At 32.6% G+C, this 13,090-nt stretch overlaps 2 long non-coding RNA genes across 3 annotated transcripts in view; both read right to left on the bottom strand.

Moving 5' to 3' along the window:
- The window catches only part of LOC123384615, a 252,683-nt gene that overhangs the window by 193,265 nt on the left and 46,328 nt on the right, over positions 1-13,090 (bottom strand). The gene's annotated exons all lie outside the window — the stretch shown is intronic.
- On the bottom strand, positions 7,036-10,107 carry LOC111560117. The gene is made up of 2 exons (XR_002741688.2): positions 8,811-10,107; positions 7,036-7,508 (listed from the first exon to the last, which is right to left on the bottom strand). It is a non-coding gene; the product is annotated as an uncharacterized LOC111560117 (long non-coding RNA).

Below are 13,090 nucleotides of genomic sequence, written 5' to 3'. Positions count from 1 at the left end.
CAAAAATAATTTCTGTATTCATGTGGCATTTACTTGATTTTATTGCTAAAAATTGGTTAAATATAAAATAAAGAAAATGAATTGAAAAATATTTTATGTATATCACTTTTGAGACTAGATTTTTGTTTTGTTTTTGGAACTTTGGAGGAATCCTCAAGTTGACTCCTATTCTTCTAACAAGATTCAAAAAATCATTGATCTCATTTTTGCTTTCTGACATTAAGATACTACAGAATAATCATCATTTATATTTCCTCCTCCATGTCTGGAAATGTACATTTGCTCAAGATTTCTTTTAATAAAAAAATCACATATAGAGTCTATAATCTTGTCCCCAAGCTGGCTTGTTATTGTATTCTGGGCTTTTTAGTTAACATGGCTATTTTTTTAAGATAAAATATATTATGAATTTATATTTATCAATCATATTCAATAATACATCTTATTTTTTAAATACATAATTTTCATTTGTATTGACCTTTTAACTGCACATCTTTAAACCAAGTCAAAAATCGAGTTCTCAAAAACCACCAACAAAATTACTTATTTGCTTTATCCTGCAACCTGCACAATAGTATAGTATGCTTTATTGTAGCAATAGTTAGAAGTCAAGAGTATTAGGTTATGTAGTAGAAATAAAAAAACTCTTCATGATGATATCATAGTGTGCATCACTTTTTCAGATCACTCTAGATCTGAAAGATCTAGAATGTACAATAGTCCAAGTTTCCTAAATAATTTGTCATTCTCTTGAAAACTGGAGTAAAGCAAAACTCTCAGATCATCATATCAGAGGAAAAAGAATACATTTATATTATATATAGTGTTTATATATACATATAAACAATGTTTATATGTATATATATGTATATATATGTATATATGTGTATATATATACAATGTTTATATGTATATATATAAACAATATAAACAATATATATATATATAAATAGTTTATATTACATATAGTGTTAATATAGTGTTTATATTTATTGTCACCAATGAGCATATATTGAATTTTTAGTATATTATGTAGACTATGTGCACTTAATGAACTTAATATATTTTAATTAATATGATTAAGGTTTTTAATATGTTAAAATTTCAATTCATAAGTTCATAGGAATATTTGTGGAAGTAAAACTGTTAGTTACTGTAAGAAATATATGGAAACAATTCATTATTATAAAAAGAGGTAATTAGAAAAAATTCAAGTGATTATCCTGTCCCTGCTTTATAGATTGTACCTCAGTGTAAACCCATGTGATTAGGACACAATCTCTTTATAAAAGTATTAAAGTATTACAGAAAATAAGAATGCTAACATTTTGCAAGCCCTCATGAATTAATGGAATAAAGAAATAATTGTCAGTGGTTTTGAATATCACTAAAAGAGAGACAACCAGACATTATGATCACTTTAATGGTCAAAATAATTTTTGAACAAAATTATTGCCCAAATATTAAGCCTGAATTTATCTAGACACTGGATTAAACTATTAATTTACATGCAATTCAGAAAAAGAATATGCAAAATGACCACTGGTATGTAAATATCAAAAACCAGACTGCTTATGTTATTAAAAGAAAATTATTTCTTCCATAAACATACATTTAGAAAAATATGTGGGTGAGGAAAATTATACAAAATAAAGGATACGTGAGAAGCCATAATAACCAATTAAAATTTATAACCTTTGTTTGCCAATGACTATATATGGAGTGATAAGAAAGTCTCTATGTTAAAATTTTTAGGTTTGTTAATGTTATTGTGGCAATAGCTGAAAAAAACCTTCATTAAAAATGCCTTCTGGGGGCGCCTGGGTGGTAGAGTTGGTTACGCGTCCGACTTGGACTCAGGTCATGATCTCGCGGTTCATGAGTTTGAGCCCCACACTGGGCTCTGTGCTGACAGCTCAGAGCCTGGAGCCTGCTGAGGATTCTGTGTCTCCCCCTCTCTCTGCCCCTCCCATGCTCATGCTCTGATGTTCTGTGTCTCTCTGTCTCTCAGTAAAAAATAAATGTTAATTTTTTTTTAAAAAAATGCCTTCTGAAGTACAATTACATAGTGTTAAAATTTGTTTGAAAATTATCTGGGATGGGGAGTGAATAGGCAGAGACATAGATGAAACAAAATTGTATCTTGATAATTACTGAGGCTGAAAGATTGACATATGAAGATTCATCATGCCATTCTATTTCATATATATTTGAGATATGCCATAATATATATAAAAAATCTAGAAACATAAATATTTCTATACCACTAATAAGAACCCATTCAATGATAAATGCATTTTGCATTGCCTCTCATTTCCCAGCAGTTATAAATGCATTTATTTGTATTTTAAAGTTAAAGAATATGTTAATTAAATCAAAAGTAAAAGTTCACAATTTAGAGAATCTATTAAGTTGTGGATTTAGCTGACATAAAAGCAATCGAAAGTGTCAATTGAACTTGGTTCCACTACCAGCTGCACTGTCTTTGGGGAAGAGAAGAAGGTGGCTGTTTGGAAGGGTATTGTATCAAATTTCAGGATGCTCAGTCAGATATAACTCTTTGGCTTAGGACAATCATCATTCACATCTCTCTTTTTAATTTCTATTTTTGTGTCTGTTTTCATTTTAATCCATTGTAAGTCCAACATTTTTGTTTATTAAGATACTTCTCTCTTTATTTTGTTTCACTCAAGTAGCAATTGCTTTGACTTATTCTAATTCATAAATAGAAAAATCACACTGTCTGTAATCATTTTTAAAAATGTTCCATTGCTTTGCTTATTACTGAACATTATTTTCTTCAATTTATCTGGAAATATATAGAGTAAATGTTAAGCAAATTATTAAGAAAATTATCATAATTTACATACATAATCTAAAGTATAGGTGATGGAGTGCTGGGGTTCATTTGTACCTTTTAGACCATGAGAATTGTATCATTTTTTCTTTTATAGTTAAAACCCATTTCCAGATCTTCATGGAAAAAGAGAAGCCAAGTATTAAATATTCTGCCTCATAATTCTAGTGAGCAATGACTACAATCTAGTTAAGAATATTAAATTTAACTGTCTTTGAGACTACTGAAGTAATATATATGATATATTATTTGGTCACCTTAATGAACTTCTTATAATGAAATAAAAGTCACTTTAATTTATTTGCAAGACAATATTAAAGCAAGATCCACATGCAATTAGGTGTACATTGGAAGTCTAAATTTTGACCCTGTCAAACAAACAAAATGGAAAAGTTTCTCTGTGAAACACTATTCAAGAGCAATAAAAACATAAAATTCACAAAATCCAACTTAACCAAATAAATGTGTTAGATAAACATGGGAAAAGTTATTATTGCATGATAATGACTGATTGATTCCCTATCTCCTAATATGCATAGACATGTGTATGTCTTAACCTATTTGATAGTTAAAATACTGGAAGCTTTTTGACTTTCAAATATTTGTTAAAATTAAATACATAAAAGAGTTCCAATGAGTGCATTAGCATTTATGAGTTTGCAGAGGGTAAAATTATTTAAATCCCTTCCCAGAATTATGATCAGAATGAGAAATTTAAATTCTCTGCTATTATATGTTTAATGATATTTGAGTGTATAGGAAATAAGTTTACAGAAAAATTTAACAGATATATGGAAGACCAAGGAATGGTTACATTTTATAAACAAAATGGCTCTGCAGATCTTTTGACAACCCTTTCAAATTTACGTAGTCCTTTTTTTCAAAGCCTAAATACTGAAATTAGCACATAATGTGGAATCTTAGAGATTAAAAAAATATCAGAACATGAGAAACATCTCATATTTAATAGAATGTGTGGTATAGTATTCCAAAATGAATGTATGTTTTAGAATATTAATGAAAAATTTTGTTTGGAACAATGCCAATAATGGAACTAAGTACACAAAAAGAATTCTATATTCCTATTTTAGAATAATAAATGACATGATACCTGTTCTGAAGTTGCCACCATGAACTATTTAATTTTGTTATGTTTATGATATAATCAAATGTGGCCATGTTAAGAATTTCAAGAAATTGTGGCATAGAATAAAACCAGTTATTAGGTATATTCCTTTCCAAGAGTAGATAGATCATTATAATAGTAACTAACATACAATAAACACAATAAAAAAGAGAAAATATTTATTATGATAATAATAGTTGGCAGCAGTAGTAGTAGTATATATCTCAGCTGCAACTATTCTGTGACGTGTAAATTCATCATCCTACCTTAAAATTTAACATTTAATATTCAGAGGGGAAAATTAACAAGATTCTGGGAATCAACAAATAGATGCTCTACTACAGTAAATGAAATAGAAGGTGGGCCTTGTGATACCAGCATTTTTTGTTCATGCTTTGGGCTTTTTTGTGTAATTCCTTTCCTTTCCAATGAGAAAGATTCAAGACTTGCTTCTAAGTGATAGACTATGGCAAAGGTATGCCACTCCTGTGACTACATTAAATAAGATTCAATTTTGCTAGCAGAATCACCCTAGTTTTTATCTGTGTGTGTTTGGCTTAAGAAGCAAATTGCCAGGATTCTTACTACTGTAAGGAAATGAATTCTACCAACGACCTAACATCTCTGGGAAGTAGATCTTTCCCAGTTTGAGCCTCTGGATTGTAAACCAGCCTTGAAGACCTTTGATTTCAGCCTTGTGAGACTTTTAGAAATGATCCATATTCAGGCTTGGATTTCTGACTTATAATAACTGTGAGATAACAAATATGATTTATTTTAAGCTACTAAGATTTTCATAATGTGTTATGCAATGTATAAAACTAATAGAGATGATTGAAAATAAAACCAGTAAATACGTTTCAGAGAAAACAATATCATCATTGCTTGCCTGGCAAGGAATAGGTGTATCACTCAGTTATATGATCAGCAGGTTTCCCTGGGGAGATACTGTAAGCCCTCTGTGAGGGCTTTTTGAACATGAATGCTCATTTAAGATTAGTCACTTTTGGGGCTCCTGGGTGGCTCAGTCGGTTGAGTGGACGACTTCGGCTCAGGTCACGATCTCACGGTCTGTGGGTTCGAGCCCCGCGTCGGGCTCTGTGCTGACCGTTCGGAGCCTAGAGCCTGTTTCAGATTCCGTGTCTCCCTCTCTCTCTGACCCTCCCCCGTTCATGCTCTGTCTCTCTCTGTCTCAAAAATAAATAAACGTTAAAAAATTAAAAAAAAATTTAAAAAATAAAGATCAGTCACTTTTTTATAACTGATAGTTTTATTTTTTTTATTTTATTTTTTTTTAATTTTGTTTTTCAACGTTTATTTATTTTTTTGGGACAGAGAGAGACAGAGCATGAACAGGGGAGGGGCAGAGAGAGAGGGAGACACAGAATCGGAAACAGGCTCCAGGCTCCGAGCCATCAGCCCAGAGCCTGACGCGGGGCTCAAACTCACAGAACGCGAGATCGTGACCTGGCTGAAGTCGGACGCTTAACCGACTGCGCCACCCAGGCGCCCCTGATAGTTTTATTTTAAATGAATTATTCAAAATTAAAGAGAGTACACAGGTAAAGATATTAAATAAAGAATACATTTTTACTTTCAGAAAAATTCTACCTGTGTAAATTGGGCAGTTAAGCCAGAGCAAAATAATTGGAACTTATAACTAAACAATAACAGTTTTATAGAAGTTGCAGATTCTGAAAAGACCAGAAACAGGACAAAACCCTAAGAGAAGGGCATGGTAGGAAGAAGGTCAACAGGAAAAATATGGCATTTTATGAATATGAAGTAGTGTTGTTCTGGCACCATTTTTATATAGTTTGGATCTATTAAATCAATAGAAAAAGAGTAAAATAAAGATTACAAAATCTATATTAATTTTAGGAGTATAGAACATCCGCACAAAAGAACACTCTTGATAAAAGAGACAAACAAAAACCAGACCCTTGAATCAGAGAACAAACCGCTGATTGCCAGAGAGTGGTGGGGAGTGGGTGAAATACGAAAAGGGCATAAAAGTACACTTACTGTGATGAGCACTGAATAACGTACAGAATTGTAGGATCATTATATATCACACCTGACACTAATATCACACTGTATGCTAACTATACTTGAAAAAAAGACTTTTCGAGAGTTATCATTTCTAAGATATGACAAAATTCATATATCGAGACTCAAAAAGGGAGGCTATCCCAAATCTAAACCTAAGTCAGCCTGTACTTATGGGAAACCTAACAAACACCAGTGTTAGCTTGCTTATCCTTCCCTAGAAAATAAGACCTGCTAACCTTTTAAGGAAATCCCTGCCCTCCTAGCCATTCATGCCCTGTTTCTGCATTCACTCTTGTAACACTCTATAATCCCCACATCCCTCATGAAGAGTGCTCCACTGCTCACGAGGCACTATAGTCCCATGAGTTGTTTCCCCGTGAAAGAAGCACATTACAATTGTTGCTACCTTGTCTATTTTGTCATCTGACAGACATAATATGTGTCTCATCATTAAAACTGAAGAAATATCATGCATCTATTGAGTTTTCATCTAACCAGTAGGAATTGAACACTAAACCTGGGCAGCAGGGCCATTAGAGAAGAGTGGGTAAGAGCTCTAGAGTTAGAAGATCATGATCTGAAATTCTCTCAAAATCCCTGATTACATCAGAATGACTGAGGAACTGAAACGCAGGTAATGATACGGACTCCTAACGTCTTCATGGCTTTTAAATGGCAAATGGATAATAAATTCAAATACAAATCTTCAAATATTTAAGAACAATATAATAGAGTTACAGATAAATGGAATTCACCCCTTCTCTATATTTACAAATTGAAGAATTGGCAAATACATAGTACTTTTTGCCCCAAAACTGACCATTGCAGAAAAGCGTCAAAGACCAAAGAGAATCTAAAATACTAGGCTCAGTCAAAATTCTGACTTTTTTCTTATCTAAAAGGAAAAAGCATCACTGTGACTACACTGTCCCTTTTCACCTGAAAGAATATTTTCTTATGTCTAAAAAGAGAAAAAAAGTAAAAGGAGGAAATCCAAATGCAAATTGCGTGTTCATTTTAATTTCCCAATTTTTTACTATTACAGTTACTGACATAAAATTAAAGAGATACATGAGAAAGCCAAATTGATCACTTTCATTATTGTTAGGTCTATTAAGTCTTGACATTCTGAAGAATAATATCCACTGTGGCTATCACTGGTTGCCAGTATGATTAACTGGCATTTGCTGAGATCATTAGAAACATGATATTTTATTGACTTAGAGGTGGAAATCCTTTTGGATTTGAATTATTTAGTTCTGAGCATTTCAATACTTATCTTGTTCATGTCCATAACAATACGACATTAACACAGAAGTGAGGTCAGAAGTGAGGTTACTTCTCAGTCTCTTAGCCTGTGCATGTCTCAGATTCACCTCATTCGAATATCTCTGTCTCACAAGTAATTTCCAGTGTCATCTCATTCCAGGTACCAAATTGCCTCTTAGTGAATGAATAATCATCAGTCTGCAGCTATAAATGAAATTAACACATGTACATTGTATTAATGCTTTTTGCAAATCAAATTAGTGTTAGAATAACTTATGTATAGACCTCCATTTAATGTATATACATTTGTTCTATCTGGCCTTTTACACCAATATACAATTTTTAGCAGTATACTTGGAAATCAATCTCTATCTGAGGTAACTAAATTTCATTAAAGATGAAATGGAAAAAAATAGAACATAAAATGACAAAATATATTTTTAAATTGTAAATTATCTTTTGAATCTTTTTTTTAAATTTTTTTTAACATTTACTTTTTACTGAGAGACAGAGAGACACAGAGCATGAGCAGGCGAGGGGCTGAGAGATGGAGAGACACAGAATCCGAAGCAGCCTCAGGCTGCGAGCTGTCAGCACAGAGCCTGATGCGGGGCTTGAACTCACAAACCGCGAGATCATGACCTGAGCCGAAGTCAGATGCTTAACCGACTGAGCCACCCAAGCGCCCCATCTTTTGAATCTTTTGATCCCTGAGCATTTACATGATATGTTATACTCCTGATTAATGTAAGACATATTTATGGTTTCACACTGCCAGGGTTTGCTACATCCTACTAATTAGCACCATATTTTGGAAAAGAAAACTAATTTACAATCAGGTATATTAAAATAAAATGGAAAAACATGAGGTAGGACACTGCACATATCTGATATTCAAAACTACTTTAACATTGTCAAAAAGCAGTTATTTAGTTTATGTTATGTTTCTGAAAATTCAAATAAATAAAAAGGTGAAATATTAAGAATATAAAACATTTCCAAGTGAGTGAGTGTGTGTGTGTGTCTGTTTATGTGTGTAATAGTTTTCTGAATAACTTGGGAGTAAATTTTGTGCACTGAGTCCTTTTCGCTAAATATTTCTATGTATATTTTTCCCCTCACAAGAATTTTTCTTATATAACAACAGTACAATTTTGAAATCAGTAAACTCAATACTGATATCAGAGCTGTTCTTAAGTTGTGTAGGACTCAAAGAAAATAGTTTTATTTTTCCCTTTCCTATATACATAATTTACTTTAAAATGTATTAGAAAATTTATGGGTGCATATAGTAATTTTATGATAATTTAGAATAATGGAAAAAGAGTATTTGGGTTTTTTTGCTCAAACTGCATATGAAAATTCTTCATAGTATATGAGCATCATCTCCGCTTGGTCAGGTCTAAGAACTATCTCTTAAACTTTTAATTTCTCAAAAGTTGCATTGCTGGCTGATTTAATATCTCCCAACATGAAAAACACAATAGTAACACTGTTATTACTCACATGCATGGCCCTTGAGGATCAATATACATGAACCAATAGAGATCATCTTCCTTTGCTGCTTCATAACACCACTTATTCATTGCCAGCGACATCGTTGCTCATGATGCTGCATCATACAACACACCCTCATACATACTTGTTCTCAGTGACATGCCAACTGTTGTTATCATGTTCCATAGATGATGGCCACAAAGGCAAGTCTCACCCAGAATATGTAGGCAAGTGGCTACAACCTTTAATTTCATGGTTGTAGTAAATTTGCGTTCAGAATTTTATTGTGTAAACATAGAACATGTTTCCAGCCATGGATTCTCTTGAATTCTTTAGACTACAATCATTACACTTCTGGCTTATGATTTCTTCCAATATTAATCATACCCATTCTTTCTACATCACACCAGTAGCATGGAGGGTGGAAAAGGGGAAGAATGGTCCCTTTTATGCCTTTCCCTCATAAAGTGTGTATTAAGTCTGACCTGGAAGGAAAGAATAATACTACATAAATCAGTTGCAAGAGAGGACATTCACTGAGAGGGAACAAGGTCACAAAGATCTTTATTATGTTCACTTAGAGATATTTTATAATTTAAAATAACAATACATTTAAATCAGTGACCATTTTGAGTTAACTTTTGTATGTGGTACAGAATATCTGCTGAAGTTCATTTTTTATGTATCCAATTTATCAAGATCACTTTTTGTAAAGATTATCCTTTATAAAATTACCTTAGCACCTTTGTAAAAATATCACTTGACCACGAATACATGGGTCTATTTCTCAAATTTATTATTTTGCATTGATCTATTTGTCTACCTCAACATATTATGTTACTCCCTTGAATATTGCAGCTTTATAATAAGATTGACAACAGACAGTATAAGTCTTATAAATCCTTTTTTGTTTTAGTGTGTTTTAGCCATACTGTCTTTTGCATTTCAATATTACATTTCAAATATGTTTTCTGCTTCTATAAAAGAGCCTGATAAGATTTTAACATGATTTCATTAAGCCTATAGATCAATTTGAGAAACATATACATCTTAATGTACTGAATCTTCAAACCCATATACACAGTGTATCTCTTATACATATCTTATTTAAATTCCTTCAGCGATGTTTAGTAGTTTATGGTCTTGCACTAAACATGAATTCAGGGTTTGATTGCCAAAAGAGAAACACGACAGCCATAATGATGTTTACAAATCTATAGCATTTTTTCTTTTAAATATTTCTTTATTTTTTAGAAAGAGAGTGTGTGAGCAGGGGAGAGGGAGACAGAGGATCTGAAAGCAAGCTCCACGTTGTCAGAGCAGAGCTCAATGCTGGGCTCAAACTCACGAACCGTGAGATCATAACCTGAGCCGAAGTTGGACACTTAACTACGCAGGTGCCCCTACAGTTTTTTTTTTTTTAAGAAAAAGAATAATATGCTAGTAAAAGACTGAAATAAACATAAGCATTAAGGGCAAAGACTCCCTCAGAGCATAAGACCCAGTAAGGTGAATCTTAAGCTCCCATTATCTTCCTTTTACAAATGCCATATCAAGATATACTTATCTCTTGGGTCAGAAAACTACTGATATGTGTACAGAATACATGAGAATCAGAGAACCCAAAGTGCAGTTTCAGTTGAGGATTCTCATACCCTGTTGCACATATACAGATATTTTTCCTATATAAGCAGGCCACCTGGAAGTGTCACCAGGACAGAATACAGATTTTAAATTTCCCTGTTATCAATAAGTAATGTGACAACTTTATGTAAACCATTCCATATAACCCAAACCCATGGTTACAAAGCAACACTATTTTTCATATTATTTCATGACTCGATGTAGTTCAATGTGTTGCAGGTTATTTAGCAAAATATTCCAGACCAATTCCATGTTTGCTGAATTAACCCTCCATAGCACGTATCTGTAGACCTTGAATATCTTTGGTCACATTTATCCTAATTATTTCATGTCTTTCAATATCCAAATGTTCATCATCAGTATGTAAAAGTAGAATAGATTATATTAATTTTTTACCTTCATCCATGTTAAACCTGCTTATCAGTTTAAATAATTTTTGTTGTTTGTTGTTGTTATTAAATCCCTCAGGGATTTCCTGCCAATAATCACATCATCCAAATGTAAAGGCATTTATCTTTTTTCTTGTCTGGATGGCTTCCCCACCCCCTGCTCCCACACTGCTGTCTAAAAGTAGAGCTATAATACAGACCAAAATGAAGACAGACCAACTAGTTACGACACTCTTATAGTAGTCTGAGCAAATAGTTAAGACTAAGGTAGTAAGAAATATGGACTTAGACAAACTATTATAGTTATAAGTAAACAATTTGCTGCTGATTGGTTGTGGGAACATGGAAGGTAATGAGAGGAATCAAGAAAACTCCTCTATCTCTGTGTGAGAACTGCTGATGTGATGCACAGAGGGAAATAACTTGATGGTAGGGCATGGGTTTAGTGGGATATATATATTCACATCAGCAGTTCTCACACAGATTATATATATATATCCATCCCACCCCATTATATATATAATGACTATATATATATATATATACACACACACACACACACACACACACACACACATATATGTGCTTCAATTTTGATAGTTATTTTTATTTTTTTTCAACGTTTATTTATTTTTGGGACAGAGAGAGACAGAGCATGAATGGGGGAGGGACAGAGAGAGAAGGAGACACAGAATCGGAAACAGGCTCCAGGCTCTGAGCCATCAGCCCAGAGCCTGACGCGGGGCTTGAACTCACGGACCGCGAGATCGTGACCTGGCTGAAGTTGGACGCTTAACCGACTGCGCCACCCAGGGGTCCCAGATAGTTTATTTTTAAACATGAGATCCACATTATATATATAGATAGATACACAGATATAGATAGATATCTATATAGATATAGATAGATATCTATATAGATAGATATAGATATAGATATAGATATAGATATAGATATAGATATAGATATCTCAGGTTATTGTGATGGGAGGAAGAGCTACAAATTCAAGTCACCAGCATAGATAAGGCTTTTAAAGACATTGAGACAGATGAAATAATGCAATAAGAATTGTATTTATAGAATTTGGGGCATGTTCAAATAATAAGACAAAGAAGACTCAGTGCTTTCAACTGTTTTATAGAACCAGGAGTCAGATATGCATAAAAGTTAAAGTTTTAAAAACCAAAGCTCAAAATATTGATTAATTATGGTCATTAATATTCCTTTATTGTAAGCCATACTTGACAGTTGAATGGATGTTCAAGTTAGATCAAAAGTAATATAATAGCCTGATAATGAGAACTACAGTTTCTAAGGTAGAGATATTTTCACAAAGGATGAAATAATATCAATATTCAATATGAGAAGTCCAATTATACAGACGACAGCTTAGTCTTTGTTAAGCCAATTCTCAAAATCCTAATAATAAACATAAATTTAGCAAGTATACCATAGGTAAGATAGAAATTGAGATTAATAGTTCAAATTATTAAAACACTCTGACAGTGGTGTTAGAATAGATAAATTCATGGGCTGAAAAGAGAGGACAGAAGCACTTCCAATAATGTAATAATATTCATTACATTGTATTGCAATTAAACTGTGTAATTTTAAGATAGAGATGTGCTTATGTATGGCAGTTCTACATCAAAATAAATATATACACAAAAAGTTATAAAAAGTTATATTAAACTATAAATAAACAGAAATTTTCCATATGCAATAAAAACTGAAGAGGTTTGCATGGATACAAGTTGCTGAAAAGGTTTCATAAGCTTGTCAGTCTTGCCCACTGGAAAAATGACTCACAATGATGCCCTTGTTAGGTCTGTGTATTATAATTGGCCTAAGAAAATATTCTTTATTTCTTTAACGCTGATGTTGTTTTCACATAAGATCCATGTTAAATTACCTGTATTTGAAATGCTTTTTTTCTACTTTCAAATGTCAGGTTATTAAATTTCTTTTTTATTTCTCTATGGAACAGGCTGGTTTTCCATTGTGTAAAAATGTCACAGAACAGCTGTGACCTTATGTTTGGAGATGACTGCCACAATGAAGTGTCAAAGCAAGTGAAAATGCCATTCTGTGATGAAATGAGCTACTTCTATCACATTAATCATATTTATAATGACTGGCACAGGTGTAGATTGCTGAATATAAGATAACTAATAAAATGACTATTTACTATAATATTCTTCATTAGCAGTAAATTAGAAAAAAAAATTAAAGAGAGAGTTAGGTCACCATATGTCA

The sequence above is a fragment of the Felis catus genome, chromosome A1 (assembly GCF_018350175.1).
Source record: "Felis catus isolate Fca126 chromosome A1, F.catus_Fca126_mat1.0, whole genome shotgun sequence".
Lineage (NCBI taxonomy): Eukaryota > Metazoa > Chordata > Mammalia > Carnivora > Felidae > Felis > Felis catus.
The sequence above is the reverse complement of the archived record's forward strand: the minus strand, read 5'-3'. Positions and strand labels throughout refer to the sequence as shown.